The sequence below is a fragment of the Pleurodeles waltl genome, chromosome 12 (assembly GCF_031143425.1).
Source record: "Pleurodeles waltl isolate 20211129_DDA chromosome 12, aPleWal1.hap1.20221129, whole genome shotgun sequence".
Taxonomy (NCBI): domain Eukaryota; kingdom Metazoa; phylum Chordata; class Amphibia; order Caudata; family Salamandridae; genus Pleurodeles; species Pleurodeles waltl.
In genome coordinates, this window is record NC_090451.1 from 116,659,360 (window position 1) to 116,677,987 (window position 18,628).

Consider the following 18,628-nt stretch of genomic DNA (forward strand, 5'->3'; position numbering starts at 1 on the left):
ACTCCTCCCTGTGGTGTTTGTTCTCTGGATCTCGAGCTAGGGGCGTCGGGTGCAGAGTGTGAAGTCTCACGCTTCCGGCGGAAAGCGAAAGGAGATGACATGTCAGAGATGCAGACAGAGGATTTAAGAAAGATGGGGGGAGAAAAGTGTCAGAGTGAAAGACTGCTGATGAAGGTGAGAAAATGAGTGATTAAGGCACTCCGAATGCCACTATCCCTTACAAAGATCTAGTAATGTTCAATTCACAGTCTACTATTCTCAGAATTTAGACATTTGAATTGTATTTATTCACAACAAAATCTTTGTTCTTGCTCATGGATCTGATACTGTAACACACATTGGCATGTAGGAAAATAGGTAGATTCCTGACTCCTGATGCCCTTGCTCAGGTAATTATTTTGTTAGTGATTTCTAGATTAGACTTCACAAATTCCCTTTATTTGGGCCTCCCAGAGGGCCTTAACTGCCGATTACAATTGTTACAAAACCAGGCCGCTAGGCTGAATCTGTATAAACCTCGGTGATGCCATATCACTCTTTGTTGACGAAGAGCATTGGCTACCAGTGGAACAGCGTATGGTATTTAAGGCTGGTTGCATCATCTCTAAAGTTCTATATGATAACTGTCCTGCATTCATTTTGGTTCACTTTCAAAAATACTTACAAGTCGCAACTTAGGATTTTCTCACTTGAATCTTCTTGCCATTACTCGCTTCAAAAACCAGAGACTCAGGGTTTCCAGATTCTCTGTTTTGGGCCCTTGTATATAGAATTCACTGCCACTAGAAATCCGGCTGAGCCCACGTTACACCAGATTCAGAGAGATTCTGAAAACGTGGCTGTTTTAAGAAGCATATGACTAGGCTGAAGACGTTGTACTGGCAGGTTCTGTTACCTAGCACCAAGAAACCTTCTGGTGAACATGTCATGTAGTTTTACACATATCCTTAACATAACATAACATTGGCAATATCAATAGTTTTGGCTTGTTTTAGGCTTATATTCTTTCTGTGCTAGTTCAGTGGCATAACGAACCTTGAGGGGGGCCCCCTGCAAAGTACATGGTTGGGTCCCCCTCTGGGTTTATGCAGGAGCTCTCAGGCTCGGGTAGTGTGCTGATGGGGCCCTCTGGAGCTCCGGGCCCCCCAGCACCACAGCTGTTGTGGGGGCCTTTGTTAAGGCACTGATATAGCTGGATGCAGTAGTAAAGGACTCAAAGAGCAGCACTCCAACACTAGTCATTGGCATTATTTCCTTAGGAGAAGTCTCACAAAGTTGTCAGTAGACTGTCACTCATATATCAACTGAAACCATAGAAATGTCACACATATGCAGTCTGAAAACCTCGCAGCTATGTATGAAGAAGGACTGAACATGAGTATCCCATTGGCTGTGGAGGGAGCTCTGAGGAAAGTCCCACAGGTTCATGTCACGTGTTTGTATGAGGCATTCGTATTTGCCTCTTTAATGTCATAAATGTGTTTATATATACTTTCCACCACGTCTACTAGTGCTGGATGTATAACAATAAACTACACTGAACACAATCATTGAAAGAGTATTTGCTAGCTAATGTAAGGTCTCCTGCACTTTTAATCACTTTAATCTGTTGTCTTGTACCAGGGTGTCTATTCTGAGGAGGTTTGTTTAAAGTGTGCACCCCTGAGCAGGCTCTCATTTCAAATCTGAACGTCTTTGCGAGATATCAGGATGTGGTCATAATATCTAGTTTGCAGGGACATGCAGTGGTGCAATAAATGTAAGTTCTCCATTGGTGAGCATCATGTACAGATGTCTTCATTTATTCCATGCCCGTCCAGCTGGTGATGTGTGGTTAATGCCGTGGACTGTTACAGTCCTGGATGATGGACATAGCCAGTAATTATCTCATGTGAGTGGGAGGGTGTAAAACTGTACAAATAAATTATTATGCACTCAGTATATGAATTGCATTTGACTGTTAGACATATTATTATTATCGTGGGCCTGGAAGGCTATATACTATATTATATTGTAGCTGAATTTCTATCATGCTTCCTACCACTGATGAGACAATAAAGTGCTTTACAAACCCATGGTTAGTGTTTTTCTAATGGTTATTGTTGATTATTTGGAAAAGACTTGTGCAACTATGAAATCCAATCCATGCATAACTTCTATATGGTACACTTAAACTAATAGAGTTTAAGGTGGTCATTCAGACCTTGGCGGACGGCGGAGGCCGTCCGCCAAGGTACCGCCGTGAAATGACCGCACCGCGGTCAAAAGACCGCAGCGGCCATTTAAACATTTCCGCTGGGCCGGCGGGCGCTCTCCAAAAGAGCGCCCGCCGGCCCAGCGGAAATGCCCCTGCAACGAGGACGCCGGCTCAGAATTGAGCCGGCGGAGTTGCAGGGGTGCGACGGGTGCAGTTGCACCCGTCGCGTATTTCAGTGTCTGCTTTGCAGACACTGAAATACTTCGTGGGGCCCTCTTACGGGGGCCCCTGCAGTGCCCATGCCATTGGCATGGGCACTGCAGGGGCCCCCAGGGGCCCCGCGGCACCCCCTACCGCCATCCTGTTCCTGGCGGGAGACCCGCCAGGAACAGGATGGCGGTAGGGGGTGTCAGAATCCCCATGGCGGCGGAGCGCGCTCCGCCGCCATGGAGGATTCTCCCGAGCAGCGGAAAGTCAGCGGGAGACCGCCGACTTTCCGTTTCTGACCGCAGCGGAACCGCTGCGGTCAGAATGCTCGAGGGAGCACCGCCAGCCTGTTGGCGGTGCTCCCGTGGTCGGTGACCCTGGCGGTCACCGGCCGCCAGGGTCAGAATGACCCCCTAAGTGTTATCTTTTGTTGGCGGTGGTGTGTAGATTCATGCAAATGGTTGGTGATATTACTAAATGAGCTACAGGAGAATAGATATTTTTAGTTCGCAGGTGTATGACGTTTAAAGGACATGTTGTGATTTTTGAGATGAGGTGTCATCCATTTCCAGAAATAAGATATTAGGTGTAAAGGAGAACATGCATGTAACTTAAAGTAGACTGCTCAGAGAGAAGAGGTATGCAGAGGAGAGAAAGTAAGGTGAGGTTCATTGTAACATAAAAAGAAGCCACAACAATCTGAAGTTTTAAGTAAAGGTCATATTTCATAGGAACACAGAGGAGGCTTTTAAAATTGCATGCAATTTTAGGATGTAAAACTGCAGGAAGAAACCACATTATTTGCTTTGAGATAGTGATTTACTAGATAAATGTGATCAGCACTAGGATCAGTTGAACAATCTATCCCCTGAAAGGCTGCAGCTGGGCCACATGAACAAGAAGAGCTGATCAGATCAAGGGTTGAGAGTGTAAAGTAATGGCTGTGCACATATATAGGCAACTATTGAGAGGTTTAGGCTACACTCAAAGGAAGCAGTGACTTCACGATCAGAGCAACAGAGCAACATGAGGGTGTGTACGGTTTAAACAATGCAAACATTAAAAAGGATATTCATCAAATGCTGGATCTGATGTCTTCTGATGTTCACTCTTAACATTTGAGCCACAGTATTAAATATGTAAGAGATGTGGAATGCATTTGTTGATGCCTCTGGTTGTGATATGAAACAAGAAGGGAGTAACTTTCCAGACAGTGGAAGTGCATTGCCAGGATTTCTGAAGTCCCATGGCTGGAGGGTGGAGACTCAGACAATGAAGTGAGAAGAATGTAGACATGGGTACATTTTACATTTCCATTATCTTTGCTAGCAAGGGGCACTGATTAGTTCTTCCCAGCATTGCTATTTGCTAGATGGAAGGAAGCAACTGTACTTTGTATTGCTCAAGATGAGGGAGGTTTTAGGCTAGGCCTGCCCTCTGTCTGTCTTCAATGATGCCTTCTGTACATAATTGCTTCTTTAGAAAGGTTAATGATAATCAGCTGCAGAGACCTCACACTTTATTGTGCCCATAGTATTGATATTCCTGCCTAGAGTCAGTCCCAGTGCTACCTCTTATGAGAAGCATCACTTTGATAAACTCGGGTGCCTGAAAATTTCTTCATCTTGCAGCCCTTCAAATGTAACATCAACTGCAAATGTGTCTTATTTGTGCTGTTCTCTAGGGTTCACACAGTGAATCAAGTCTTTATGAAGCAGAGTTCACAAGCCCGTACTGCACCCATACAAATATAGGTATTAAATAAGTTAACTAGACCTCTTTCAAAATTTTAAATTTGTAAGTAATCAGACGTTGTTGGTTTAAAATAAGGTCCCACAGTGCTATGATCATACAGGCAAGCCTAGACCAGGCTGAGTCTCAGAATGGAAAGAAAAGGGAACCACAAGGTTAAACTAGTACTGGCAGAGCCAAAACATCACACCTATGTTAGAGCTATTGGCTTTGCAAATGTCTTTGAGCCAACTGGTCAGAAACATGACTGCTATTCATCTTAGCTAAAGGTTAGTTGTGCGCCACAGAATAAAGTGGCAGAAAGGAGAGTGACATTGAGGAGAGTAGAGTGGTGTAGAGTGGAGTGGCATGTGATGGTGTAGAGCAGCATAGAGCAGAGTGGCATAGAGTATAGTGATAGAGTAGGGTGGAGTGGCATAGAGTGGAGTGGCATAGAGTGTGGTAGAGTGTCATAGAGTGGAGTGGCATGGAGTAGAGTGGAGTGCCATATCGTAGAGTGACACAGAGTATTATAAAGTGGTGTAGAGTAGAGTGGTGTGGAGTGAAGTGGAGTGAAGTGGTGTAGAGTAGTGTAGAATGGAGTTGTATAGAGTGCCTCAGAGTGGCATTCTGTGGGGTGGAGTGGAGTGGCGTGGAGTGACATACAGTAGAGTGGAGTAGAGGTGAGAGGTGTAGAGTAGAGTGGCATAGAGTGGAGTATAGTGGCATGAAGTAGAGTAGAGTAGCATAGAGTGGAGTGGGGTGGAATTGAGTAGAGTAGCGAAGAGTGGAGTGGAGTAGAGTAGCATAGAGTTGAGCGGTGTAGAGTGGGTAGAGTGGATTGGCATAAAATAAAGTGGCGTACAATAGATTGGAGTAGGGGTACATGGAGTAGAGAAGCATAGAGTGGAGAGGCGTTGAGTAGAGTGGAGCAGCATAGAGTAGGGTTCCGTTGAGTAGTCTAGAGTGATGTAGAATAGAGTAGCATAGACTGCAATAGAGTAGCATTCTATGGGGTAAGGTGGCATAGAGTAGAATGGAGGGGAGTACATAGAGCAGAGTGGATTGGCGTAGAGTAGAGTGGCATAGCAGAGAGTGACAGAGTGGAGTGGCATAGAGTGGAATAGCATAAAGTGAAGTGGCATAGGGTGGAGTGGCATAAATTAGAGTGGCACAGAGTGAAGTGACAGAGTGGAACTGTGTAGAGTAGAGTGGAGTGGCATCGAGTAGAGTGGACTGGTATAGAGTTGCATAGTGTAGAGAAGAGTGGCACTGAGGGGAGTAGAGTATAGTCATGTGGAAGAGTACAGTTGTGAGTATAAGTAACTAGAGTGTCAATAGAGACAGCATTTAAGGCAAACTTAACATAAATAATTCGCTGTATGCTTGTCATAAAAGTTGCAAAGCACATTGCACATCCAGGAATAATACTAAAACACTTATAAAATATAGAAAGTAGTGTACTTTAGAAAGACGAGGAATAATACATGTACTTGGTCCATGCTCCAGGGAGGAATTAACACAAGAAAAGAAGATAATCCTATGAGATCTAAGCAATCGAAATATTGCAAGTGTGAGTGACATTGAAAACAATTAAGTGTGAACTATGGGCTCGTGTAAGCCCACTGAATTGTAAACAATACGTCTCACAGCACAGCACATTCACTTTGTAGACAAGACATAAAAACGTCTTTCTTAGAGAATTCTGAGATTTAGAGCTTTACAGTAATTGACAACCCAACCCTATTTAGCACTATACAGTACTTTACAACATATGTAAAGTATGCTTTTTATATCCCCAAAGTTGGAGGTCAGACATTTAGCAGACACGTGATCTCCCAGCGCTAAATGATTTGGCTAGATGTGAAGTGGGCGAAGTGCCTGAAAACACTACAAAACTAGGTCAAGGTGCTATAAATCAACTGCACAACTTAGGGTAAGGCTGGTGCTGTAGTGGTAGAGCTGAGGCCCTAGGAGAGCTGGAGACCCCACAGAGCTACAGCAGCTCAGAAGTCCACTTAGGCTTCATCAGGGACCCGTTTTGTGACTTGAAAACCCATTAATGCAACAATAAAGGGGTGAAGTAAATGTCATCAACATTGCATAAACTGGTGTTCTTTGCAGTTTTTTTTATAAATAACAGCGCCTGGAAGCCCTTCTGACTGTGAAGGTTTGTTTAACAAATAGTGTTGTAACAACATAAAAGAGGGGGAACAGTAAGACAGTTGCACAGATAGAAGGACAGGTAGAAGGTTAAACAGATCGTCATAAATAAGCCACATGCTCCGATGCATCTGTACAGGTTTGTAGACAGAAAGGCAGGTATGTAGCTGTTAGTAAATCATGGATGAGATATAATCAGCGTCACAGAAACCGCTGTAAATCACACGCGCCTGCTTTAGAAAGAACCACGCCACAAAGACCTTGGTAGTCACATGTAGGCTTTAAAGTGTTAACATAAACAGAGATGGGAAGAAATAGGCAGTAAGGCAGATACCCAGATTGAAATAGAAAGGTAAATAGAAAGCACATGTAGTAATAGATGTGGACCGATGAGTATATCGAGAAGCAGCTGTTGGTACGAAAATGGGATCACACATGATCATCTTTGCCTAAACTGTCAGTATGTGAAATAGTTGCCTTATACAAACAAGCATTGGCAAAGTGTAGGAAAGTACCATCTTGCCTGGCATGTTACCCCCATTTTTCACTGTATATATGTTGTTTTAGTTGTATGTGTCACTGGGACCCTGGTAACCCAGGGCCCCAGTGCTCATAAGTGTGCCTGAATGTGTTACCTGTGTAGTGACTAACTGTCTCACTGAGGCTCTGCTAATCAGAACCTCAGTGGCTATGCTCTCTCATTTCTTTCCAAATTGTCACTGACAGGCTAGTGACCATTTTTACCAATTTACATTGGCTTACTGGAACACCCTTATAATTCCCTAGTATATGGTACTGAGGTACCCAGGGTATTGGGGTTCCAGGAGATCCTTATGGGCTGCAGCATTTCTTTTGCCACCCATAGGGAGCTCTGACAATTCTTACACAGGCCTGCCACTGCAGCCTGAGTGAAATAACGTCCACGTTATTTCACAGCCATTTTTACACTGCACTTAAGTAACTTATAAGTCACCTATATGTCTAACCTTTACCTGGTAAAGGTTAGGTGCAAAGTTACTTAGTGTGAGGGCACCCTGGCACTAGCCAAGGTGCCCCCACATTGTTCAGAGCCAATTCCCTGAACTTTGTGATTGCGGGGACACCATTACACGCGTGCACTACATATAGGTCACTACCTATATGTAGCTTCACAATGGTAACTCCGAATATGGCCATGTAACATGTCTATGATCATGGAATTGCCCCCTCTATGCCATCCTGGCATAGTTGGCACAATCCCATGATCCCAGTGGTCTGTAGCACAGACCCTGGTACTGCCAAACTGCCCTTCCTGGGGTTTCACTGCAGCTGCTGCTGCTGCCAACCCCTCAGACAGGCAGCTGCCCTCCTGGGGTCCAGCCAGGACTGGCCCAGGATGGCAGAACAAAGAACTTCCTCTGAGAGAGGGTGTGACACCCTCTCCCTTTGGAAAATGGTGTGAAGGCAGGGGAGGAGTAGCCTCCCCCAGCCTCTGGAAATGCTTTGTTGGGCACAGAGGTGCCCAATTCTGCATAAGCCAGTCTACACCGGTTCAGGGACCCCTTAGCCCCTGCTCTGGCGCGAAACTGGACAAAGGAAAGGGGAGTGACCACTCCCCTGACCTGCACCTCCCCTGGGAGGTGTCCAGAGCTCCTCCAGTGTGCTCCAGACCTCTGCCATCTTGGAAACAAAGGTGCTGCTGGCACACTGGACTGCTCTGAGTGGCCAGTGCCACCAGGTGACGTCAGAGACTCCTGCTGATAGGCTCCTTCAGGTGTTAGTAGCCTATCCTCTCTCCTAGGTAGCCAAACCCTCTTTTCTGGCTATTTAGGGTCTCTGTCTCTGGGGAAACTTTAGATAACGAATGCAAGAGCTCATCCGAGTTCCTCTGCATCTCTCTCTTCACCTTCTGATAAGGAATCGACTGCTGACCGCGCTGGAAGCCTGCAAACCTGCAACATAGTAGCAAAGACGACTACTGCAACTCTGTAACGCTGATCCTGCCGCCTTCTCGACTGTTTTCCTGCTTGTGCATGCTGTGGGGGTAGTCTGCCTCCTCTCTGCACCAGAAGCTCCGAAGAAATCTCCCGTGGGTCGACGGAATCTTCCCCCTGCAACCGCAGGCACCAAAAAGCTGCATTACCGGTCCCTTGGGTCTCCTCTCAGAACGACGAGCGAGGTCCCTCGAATCCAGCGACTCTGTCCAAGTGACCCCCACCGTCCAGTGACTCTTCAGTCCAAGTTTGGTGGAGGTAAGTCCTTGCCTCACCTCGCTGGGCTGCATTGCTGGGAACCGCGACTTAGCAGCTACTCCGGCCCCTGTGCACTTCCGGCGGAAATCCTTTGTGCACAGCCAAGCCTGGGTCCACGGCACTCTAACCTGCATTGCACGACTTTCTAAGTTGGTCTCCGGCAACGTGGGACTCCTTTGTGCAACTTCGGCGAGCACCATTTCATGCATCCTTGTAGTGCCTCTTTCTGGCACTTCTCCGGGTGTTACCTGCTTCAGTGAGGGCTCTTTGTCTTGCTCGACGTCCCCTCTCTCTTCAGGTCCAATTTGCGACCTCCTGGTCCCTTCTGGGCCCCAGCAGCGTCCAAAAACGCCAAATGCATGATTTGCAACTAGCAAGGCTTGTTGGCGTCCTTCCGGCGGGACAACACTTCTGCACGACTCTCCAAGGCGAGTGGGATCCGTCCACCAAAGGGGAAGTCTCTAGCCCTTTTCGTTCCTGCAGAAACCTCAGCTTCTTCTGTCCAGTAGAAGCTTCTTTGCACCCGCAGCTGGCATTTCCTGGGCATCTGCCCATCTCCGACTTGCTTGTGACTTTTGGACTTGGTCCCCTTGTTCCACAGGTACCCTAGATTGGAAATCCACAGTTGTTGCATTGCTGGTTTGTGTCTTTCCTGCATTATTCCTCTAACACGACTTCTTTGTCCTTAGGGGAACTTTAGTGCACTTTGCACTCACTTTTCAGGGTCTTGGGGAGGGTTATTTTACTAACTCTCACTATTTTCTAATAGTCCCAGTGACCCTCTACAAGGTCACATAGGTTTGGGGTCCATTTGTGGTTCGCATTCCACTTTTGGAGTATATGGTTTGTGTTGCCCCTATCCCTATGTTTCCCCATTGCATCCTATTGTAACTATACATTGTTTGCACTGTTTTCTAAGACTATACTGCATATTTTTGCTATTGTGTATATATATCTTGTGTATATTTCCTATCCTCTCACTGAGGGTACACTCTAAGATACTTTGGCATATTGTCATAAAAATAAAGTACCTTTATTTTTAGTATAACTGTGTATTGTGTTTTCTTATGATATTGTGCATATGACACTAAGTGGTACTGTAGTAGCTTCACACGTCTCCTAGTTCAGCCTAAGCTGCTCTGCTAAGCTACCATTATCTATCAGCCTAAGCTGCTAGACACCCTATACACTAATAAGGGATAACTGGGCCTGGTGCAAGGTGCAAGTACCCCTTGGTACTCACTACAAGCCAGTCCAGCCTCCTACATTGGTTGTGCAGTGGTGGGATAAGTGCTTGAGACTACTTACCACTCTTGTCATTGTACTTTTCATAAGAGAAAAATATACAAAACAAGGTCAGTGTATATACACATAGCCAAAAAGTTTTGCATTTCCTCTTTTCACTCTTTTCTAAGTGCTGAAAAGTACTTCTAAACTTTCAAAAAGTTCTTAAAAGTTTAAAAAAGTTTTTTCTGTCTTTCCAAAAAGGTCTGAAAACTTTTTTCTCCTTTTCTATCACTTTAACTCTCTCTAAAAATGTCTGGCACAGGCCAAAATGTTGATCTGTCCAAACTTGCATATGACAACCTTAGCTGGAAAAGAGCAAGGAGTCTCTGTATAGAGAGAGGTTTGAGTGTAGGGAAGAATCCTTCCTTGGAACTGTTACTTAACATGCTTAGAGAACAGGATAAGGCCATAGGTGCCTCATCTGTTGAAAAAGTACCTAATAGTTCCCAATCTGATTCAGGGACTCCCCCAGGAAAAGATTCAGGAAAGAAACTTCCTAGCCTGCCCATTACTAGACAGTCTAGCATAGTTGGTAATGATGATGAGCCACACCATATAAATAGTGTTGTCTCACATCATAGCAAAAGCATTTATTCTCACCATACTGGAAGTAATGTTTCTGTTAGCCAAGCTGTTAGGGTGGCTTCTGTAAGGGACAGGTCTCCTTCTGTTCATTCCCATCATAGCTCTGTTTCTAGGAATGTCCCTCCCACCAACCCTGATGACAGAATGTTAGAGAGGGAACTCAATAAGTTGAGGGTGGAACAAACCAGACTGAAGCTTAAAAAGCAACAGCTGGATTTGGATAGACAGTCTTTTGAATTAGAGAAGGAAAGACAGAAGTTGGGTTTAGATACCCATGGTGGCAGCAGCAGTATTCCCCATAGTCATCCTGCAAAAGAGCATGATTCCAGGAATCTGCACAAGATAGTTCCCCCTTATAAGGAGGGGGATGACATTAACAAGTGGTTTGCTGCACTTGAGAGGGCCTGTGTTGTACAGGATGTCCCTCAAAGGCAGTGGGCTGCTATCCTATGGCTATCATTTAGTGGAAAAGGTAGGGATAGGCTCCTTACTGTAAAAGAAAATGATGCTAATAATTTCCAAGTTCTTAAGAATGCACTCCTGGATGGTTATGGCTTAACCACTGAACAGTACAGGATAAAGTTCAGAGATACCAAAAAGGAGTCTTCACAAGACTGGGTTGATTTCATTGACTATTCAGTGAAGGCCTTGGAGGGGTGGTTACATGGCAGTAAAGTTACTGATTATGACAGCCTGTATAACTTAATCCTGAGAGAGCATATTCTTAATAATTGTGTGTCTGATTTGTTGCACCAGTACTTGGTGGACTCTGATCTGTCCTCTCCCCAAGAATTGGGAAAGAAGGCAGACAAATGGGTCAGAACAAGAGTGAACAGAAAAGTTCATACAGGGGGTGACAAAGATGGCAACAAAAAGAAGGATGGTAAGTCTTCAGACAAGGGTGGGGACAAATCTAAAAATGAGTCTTCATCAGGCCCACAAAAACACTCTGGTGGGGGTGGTGGGTCCAAATCCTCCTTTAATCAGAACAAGGAAAAGAAACCATGGTGCTATTTATGTAAAATAAAAGGCCATTGGACAACAGATCCCAGTTGTCCAAAGAAAGGCACCACTGCTCCTACCACTACAACCCCTACTGCTACACCTAGTGTCCCTACTAATAGCAGTGGTGGTGGGAGCAAACCTACTAATAGCCAATCCAAGGGAGTAGCTGGGCTCACTTTTGGTAACTTAGTTGGGGTTGGTCTGATTAGGGAGACCACAGAGGCTACTTTAGTCTCTGAAGGGGCTATTGATTTAGCCACTTTGGTTGCTTGCCCCCATAACTTGGAGAAGTACAAGCAACTAACCCTAATAAATGGTGTTGAGGTCCAGGCCTACAGGGACACAGGTGCCAGTGTCACAATGGTGATTGAGAAACTGGTGCACCCTGAACAACACATACTTGGACACCAGTACCAAGTAACCGATGCTCACAACATAACACAAAGCCACCCCTTGGCTGTTGTAAATCTCAACTGGGGGGGGGGGTAACTGGTCCAAAGAAAGTTGTGGTAGCTTCAGATTTACCTGTAGACTGTCTATTAGGGAATGATTTGGAGACATCAGCTTGGTCAGATGTGGAGTTGGAGGCCCATGCAGCAATGCTGGGCATCCCAGGGCATATTTTTGCTTTGACAAGGGCTCAGGCCAAAAAGCAAAAAGGACAGGGAAGCTTGGATCCTGGAACAATGGACCAAGTGCTCCCTAAAGCTAGGGCTAGTAGAAGCAAACCACTTCCTACTATCCCTCCCTCTACAGTGGATTCAACTTCTGAGGAAGATGAGTTCCCTCCCTGTGCAGAACCTACACCAGAGGAGCTGGAAGCAGACACTGCTGAGCTTTTGGGTGAAGGGGGGCCTGCCAGAGAGGAGCTGAGTGTGGCACAGCAAACCTGTCCCACATTAGAGGGTCTCAGACAGCAAGCTGTCAAACAGGCTAATGGGGATGTCAGTGACTCTCACAGAGTTTACTGGGAGGACAACCTCTTGTACACTGAGCATAGGGATCCTAAACCTGGAGCTGCCAGGAGATTAGTGATTCCTCAGGAGTACAGAAAGTTCCTCCTAACACTGGCACATGACATTCCCCTAGCTGGACACCTGGGTCAAATGAAAACTTGGGACAGATTGGTTCCATTGTTTCATTGGCCTAGGATGTCTGAGGACACAAAGGAATTTTGTAAGTCCTGTGAAACCTGTCAAGCCAGTGGCAAGACAGGTGGCACCCCAAAGGCACCCCTTATTCCACTGCCTGTGGTTGGGGTTCCCTTTGAAAGGGTAGGGGTTGACATAGTTGGCCCCCTTGACCCTCCTACTGCTTCAGGCAATAGATTTATCTTGGTGGTAGTGGACCATGCCACAAGATATCCTGAAGCTATTCCTTTAAGGACCACTACAGCACCTGCAGTGGCAAAGGCCCTCCTGGGAATATTTTCCAGGGTGGGCTTCCCAAAGGAAGTGGTATCAGACAGGGGAAGCAATTTCATGTCTGCATACTTAAAGGCCATGTGGAAGGAGTGTGGTGTAACGTACAAGTTCACAACACCCTATCATCCACAAACAAATGGACTGGTGGAGAGATTTAATAAAACTCTCAAAGGCATGATTATGGGTCTCCCTGAAAAACTCCGCAGGAGATGGGATATCCTTCTACCATGCCTCCTTTTTGCCTACAGGGAGGTACCCCAGAAAGGAGTGGGCTTCAGCCCCTTTGAACTTCTTTTTGGACACCCTGTTAGGGGTCCACTCACACTTGTAAAGGAGGGTTGGGAACAACCTTTAAAAGCTCCTAAGCAGGATATTGTGGATTATGTACTTGGCCTCAGATCAAGGATGGCTGAGTACATGAAAAAGGCCAGTAAAAACCTTCAGGCCAGCCAAGAGCTCAAGAAGCAATGGCATGATCAGAAGGCTGTTTTGGTTCAGTACCAACCAGGGCAGAAAGTGTGGGTCTTGGAGCCTGTGGCCCCAAGAGCACTCCAAGATAAATGGAGTGGTCCCCACACAATTGTTGAAAAGAAGGGAGAAGTCACCTATTTAGTTGACTTAGGCACTGCCAGGAGTCCCCTTAGGGTGCTCCATGTCAACCGCCTGAAACCCTACTATGACAGGGCTGATCTCACCCTGCTCATGGCAACTGATGAGGGACAGGAAGAAGACAGTGATCCTCTACCTGATCTCTTCTCTTCCACAGAACAAGATGCTCTTGTGGAAGGTGTAGTTTTGGCTGATTGTCTTACTGCTGAGCAGAAAGATAATTGCATAAATCTCCTTGATCAATTCTCTGAACTCTTCTCTACTGTGCCAGGTACCACTTATTGGTGTGAGCACACTATAGATACTGGAGACAGTTTACCTGTCAAAAGTAAGATCTATAGGCAGCCTGACCATGTCAGGGACTGCATAAAGCAAGAGGTCCAGAAAATGTTAGAACTAGGAGTGGTTGAGCACTCTGACAGTCCATGGGCTTCTCCTGTGGTACTGGTACCAAAACCCCATTCCAAAGATGGAAAGAAGGAAATGCGGTTTTGTGTAGACTATAGAGGTCTCAACTTGGTAACCAAAACTGATGCTCACCCTATACCCAGGGCAGATGAGCTCATAGATACACTGGCATCTGCCAAGTATCTAAGCACTTTTGATTTGACTGCAGGGTATTGGCAGATCAAATTGTCAGAAGATGCTAAACCTAAGACTGCATTTTCTACCATTGGAGGACATTACCAGTTTACTGTAATGCCTTTTGGTTTGAAAAATGCACCTGCCACTTTTCAGAGGTTGGTGAACACAGTCCTGCAAGGGCTGGAAGCTTTCAGTGCAGCATATCTGGACGATATATCTGTCTTTAGCTCCTGCTGGGATGATCACCTGGTCCACCTATGGAAAGTTTTGGAGGCCCTGCAAAAGGCAGGCCTCACTATCAAGGCTTCAAAGTGCCAGATAGGGCAGGGTAAGGTGGTTTATCTGGGACACCTTGTTGATGGGGAACAGATTGCACCACTTCAGGGGAAAATCCAAACTATTATTGATTGGGTTCCCCCTACCACTCAGACTCAGGTGAGAGCCTTCCTAGGCCTCACTGGGTATTACAGAAGGTTCATTAAGAACTATGGCTCCATTGCAGCCCCTCTTAATGACCTCACATCCAAGAAAATGCCTAAAAAGGTATTATGGACAGCAAACTGTCAGAAAGCTTTTGAGGAGCTGAAGCAGGCCATGTGTTCTGCACCTGTCCTGAAAAGCCCTTGTTACTCTAAAAAATTCTATGTCCAAACTGATGCATCTGAATTAGGAGTAGGGGCAGTCCTATCACAACTTAATTCTGAGGGCCAGGATCAACCTGTTGCTTTTATTAGTAGAAGGTTGACCCCTAGAGAAAAGCGTTGGTCTGCCATTGAGAGGGAGGCCTTTGCTGTGGTCTGGGCTCTGAAGAAGTTGAGGCCATACCTGTTTGGCACTCACTTCATTGTTCAGACAGACCACAAACCTCTACTTTGGCTAAAACAAATGAAAGGTGAAAATCCTAAATTGTTGAGGTGGTCCATATCCCTACAGGGAATGGACTATACAGTGGAACATAGACCTGGGAGTAGCCACTCCAATGCAGATGGACTCTCCAGATATTTCCACTTAGACAATGAAGACTCATCAGGTCATGGCTAGTCTTATTGTCCTTCGTTTGGGGGGGGGTTGTGTAGGAAAGTACCATCTTGCCTGGCATGTTACCCCCATTTTTCACTGTATATATGTTGTTTTAGTTGTATGTGTCACTGGGACCCTGGTAACCCAGGGCCCCAGTGCTCATAAGTGTGCCTGAATGTGTTACCTGTGTAGTGACTAACTGTCTCACTGAGGCTCTGCTAATCAGAACCTCAGTGGCTATGCTCTCTCATTTCTTTCCAAATTGTCACTGACAGGCTAGTGACCATTTTTACCAATTTACATTGGCTTACTGGAACACCCTTATAATTCCCTAGTATATGGTACTGAGGTACCCAGGGTATTGGGGTTCCAGGAGATCCCTATGGGCTGCAGCATTTCTTTTGCCACCCATAGGGAGCTCTGACAATTCTTACACAGGCCTGCCACTGCAGCCTGAGTGAAATAACGTCCACGTTATTTCACAGCCATTTTTACACTGCACTTAAGTAACTTATAAGTCACCTATATGTCTAACCTTTACCTGGTAAAGGTTAGGTGCAAAGTTACTTAGTGTGAGGGCACCCTGGCACTAGCCAAGGTGCCCCCACATTGTTCAGAGCCAATTCCCTGAACTTTGTGAGTGCGGGGACACCATTACACGCGTGCACTACATATAGGTCACTACCTATATGTAGCTTCACAATGGTAACTCCGAATATGGCCATGTAACATGTCTATGATCATGGAATTGCCCCCTCTATGCCATCCTGGCATAGTTGGCACAATCCCATGATCCCAGTGGTCTGTAGCACAGACCCTGGTACTGCCAAACTGCCCTTCCTGGGGTTTCACTGCAGCTGCTGCTGCTGCCAACCCCTCAGACAGGCAGCTGCCCTCCTGGGGTCCAGCCAGGCCTGGCCCAGGATGGCAGAACAAAGAACTTCCTCTGAGAGAGGGTGTGACACCCTCTCCCTTTGGAAAATGGTGTGAAGGCAGGGGAGGAGTAGCCTCCCCCAGCCTCTGGAAATGCTTTGTTGGGCACAGAGGTGCCCAATTCTGCATAAGCCAGTCTACACCGGTTCAGGGACCCCTTAGCCCCTGCTCTGGCGCTAAACTGGACAAAGGAAAGGGGAGTGACCACTCCCCTGACCTGCACCTCCCCTGGGAGGTGTCCAGAGCTCCTCCAGTGTGCTCCAGACCTCTGCCATCTTGGAAACAGAGGTGCTGCTGGCACACTTGGCTGCTCTGAGTGGCCAGTGCCACCAGGTGACGTCAGAGACTCCTGCTGATAGGCTCCTTCAGGTGTTAGTAGCCTATCCTCTCTCCTAGGTAGCCAAACCCTCTTTTCTGGCTATTTAGGGTCTCTGTCTCTGGGGAAACTTTAGATAACGAATGCAAGAGCTCATCCGAGTTCCTCTGCATCTCTCTCTTCACCTTCTGATAAGGAATCGACTGCTGACCGCGCTGGAAGCCTGCAAACCTTCAACATCGTAGCAAAGACGACTACTGCAACTCTGTAACGCTGATCCTGCCGCCTTCTCGACTGTTTTCCTGCTTGTGCATGCTGTGGGGGTAGTCTGCCTCCTCTCTGCACCAGAAGCTCCGAAGAAATCTCCCGTGGGTCGACGGAATCTTCCCCCTGCAACCGCAGGCACCAAAAAGCTGCATTACCGGTCCCTTGGGTCTCCTCTCAGCACAACGAGCGAGGTCCCTCGAATCCAGCGACTCTGTCCAAGTGACCCCCACAGTCCAGTGACTCTTCAGTCCAAGTTTGGTGGAGGTAAGTCCTTGCCTCACCTCGCTGGGCTGCATTGCTGGGAACCGCGACTTTGAAGCTACTCCGGCTCCTGTGCACTTCCGGCGGAAATCCTTTGTGCACAGCCAAGCCTGGGTCCACGGCACTCTAACCTGCATTGCACGACTTTCTAAGTTGGTCTCCGGCGACGTGGGACTCCTTTGTGCAACTTCGGCGCGCACCATTTCACGCATCCTTGTAGTGCCTGTTTCTGGCACTTCTCCGGGTGCTACCTGCTTCAGTGAGGGCTCTTTGTCTTACTCGACGTCCCCTCTCTCTTCAAGTCCAATTTGCGACCTCCTGGTCCCTTCTGGGCCCCAGCAGCGTCCAAAAACGCCAAACGCACGTTTTGCGACTAGCAAGGCTTGTTGGCGTCCTTTTGGCGGGAAAATACCTCTGCACGACTCTCCAAGGCAAGAGGGATCCGTCCACCAAACGGGAAGTCTCTAGCCCTTTTCGTTCCTGCAGAAACCTCAGCTTCTTCTGTCCAGTAGAAGCTTCTTTGCACCCACAGCTGGCATTTCCTGGGCATCTGCCCATCTCCGACTTGCTTGTGACTTTTGGACTTGGTCCCCTTGTTCCACAGGTACCCTAGATTGGAAATCCACAGTTGTTGCATTGCTGGTTTGTGTCTTTCCTGCATTATTCCTCTAACACGACTTCTTTGTCCTTAGGGGAACTTTAGTGCACTTTGCACTCACTTTTCAGGGTCTTGGGGAGGGTTATTTTTCTAACTCTCACTATTTTCTAATAGTCCCAGCGACCCTCTACAAGGTGGTTTGGGGTCCATTCGTGGTTCGCATTCCACTTTTGGAGTATATGGTTTGTGTTGCCCCTATCCCTATGTTTCCCCATTGCATCCTATTGTAACTATACATTGTTTGCACTGTTTTCTAAGACTATACTGCATATTTTTGCTATTGTGTATATATATCTTGTGTATATTTCCTATCCTCTCACTGAGGGTACACTCTAAGATACTTTGGCATATTGTCATAAAAATAAAGTACCTTTATTTTTAGTATAACTGTGTATTGTGTTTTCTTATGATATTGTGCATATGACACTTAGGGCCTCATTATGACCCTGGCGGGCGGCGGAGGCCGCCCGCCAGGATCCCGCCCTCCAAATTACCGCGCCGCGGTCAAAAGACCGCGGCGGGTATTACGAGTTTTCCCCTGGGCTGGCGGGCGGTTCCAGTTAAACCGCCCGCCAGCCCAGGGGAAAACGACCTTCCCACGAGGATGCCGGCTCGTAATCGAGCCGGCGGAGTGGGAAGGTGCGACGGGTGCTACTGCACCCGTCGCGTATTTCACTGTCTGCAAGGCAGACAGTGAAATACATTTTGGGGCCCTCTTACGGGGGCCCCTGCCGTGCCCATGCCATTGGCATGGGCACGGCAGGGGCCCCCAGGGGCCCCGCGACCCCCCCTACCGCCATCCTGTTCATGGCGGCTTTCCCGCCATGAACTGGATGGCGGTAGGGGGGGTCAGAATCCTCATGGCTGCGGAGCGCGCTCCGCAGCCATGGAGGATTCCAATGAGCAGCGGAAAGTCAGCGGGAGACCGCTGACTTTCCGCTTCTGACCGCGGCTAAACCGCCGCGGTCAGAATGCTCATTGGAGCACCGCCAGCCTGTCGGCGGTGCTCCCGTGGTCGGTGGCCCTGGCGCCCACCGGCCGCCAGGGTCAGAATGACCCTCTAAGTGGTACTGTAGTAGCTTCACACGTCTCCTAGTTCAGCCTAAGCTGCTCTGCTAAGCTACCATTATCTATCAGCCTAAGCTGCTA